Source organism: Solanum stenotomum, chromosome 1 (genome assembly GCF_019186545.1).
Source record: "Solanum stenotomum isolate F172 chromosome 1, ASM1918654v1, whole genome shotgun sequence".
Classification (NCBI taxonomy): Eukaryota; Viridiplantae; Streptophyta; class Magnoliopsida; order Solanales; family Solanaceae; genus Solanum; species Solanum stenotomum.
Genome location: NC_064282.1, coordinates 65430368 through 65431364, shown reverse-complemented (window position 1 = coordinate 65431364; position 997 = coordinate 65430368).

Sequence of the window (997 nt, the reverse complement as noted above, 5' to 3'; positions counted from 1 at the left end):
CTTGATGCGGGAGAGGCATGAGTGCAGTTCAATCTTGTGGTGTATTCGTTTGTAGTGAGTAGGGCCTCCGCTCTATTGAAAAGTAGGAATTCGTACGGCGGTTTTGTCAACGAACGCGTCTCGGGCCGGATTGACAAACCTAACCCACCCTTAAGGAGGCTTTTCCATAGTTGGGTGTCCGCTTTAGTATGATTTACGAAGGCTAGGCTAGGTTTGGTAATATCCAAAACAAATGAAAAGAGATCGGGGTCGATAGGTGGCAGTTGGCAAGGAACTTGATCCCCCCCAAAAAAAGGGGGAAGCCGCGGTCGAACTCAAATACTGGAAATAAGTCGGAGCCCTTTTACCAAGTCTACCAGATAGAAGATGATAGAGGACCAACTATTGTTGCCTTGCACAAAACGGTGCCCTTTCACTTCGAGTTCCTTCGTTCGTAGTCAAATCTGATGAAACGCTTTGGCGATGTTACCTACCAAATAAAAGGCCTCCTAGGTGATCGAAATCTCTTAGGTCAGTGGGGACTCACTCACTCATCTTCTCCTTATCTATTTAATACTTTCTTCTATCTACTTAATTAATTTAAAAGGCGATCCGCCGCGCCGGGCTATAAGATAAGATACAGTTCTTGTACTACTTGATTGACTGGTAAGAAAGACCTTCCGTAAGAACTAGAAGACTCTTGTATGTACGGTAACCCTCTTTTCCTCTACTGGTGGACTATTGCACCGAAAGGGCGACATAATCAACCTTTCTTAGCGCGCTTTTCAGGCGCTTAGCTTCTGCTAGTGGCGGGGCGGCAAGGCCATGTTGTTCAGTTGGAAGCCTAAGCCAAGAAGGTACGAACGAAGTGATGAGCCCCTTTAGAAGATAAGGGCGGCTTTGTTGTGGTAGTAATTGCGAACATCTCTCCTCTTCTCTTAGCGTGCACAGTTTGCTTACATGCCACCTTAGGCACATCTCTCTTTCTTAGTTTCACGTTGGACTAATGATAATGAAT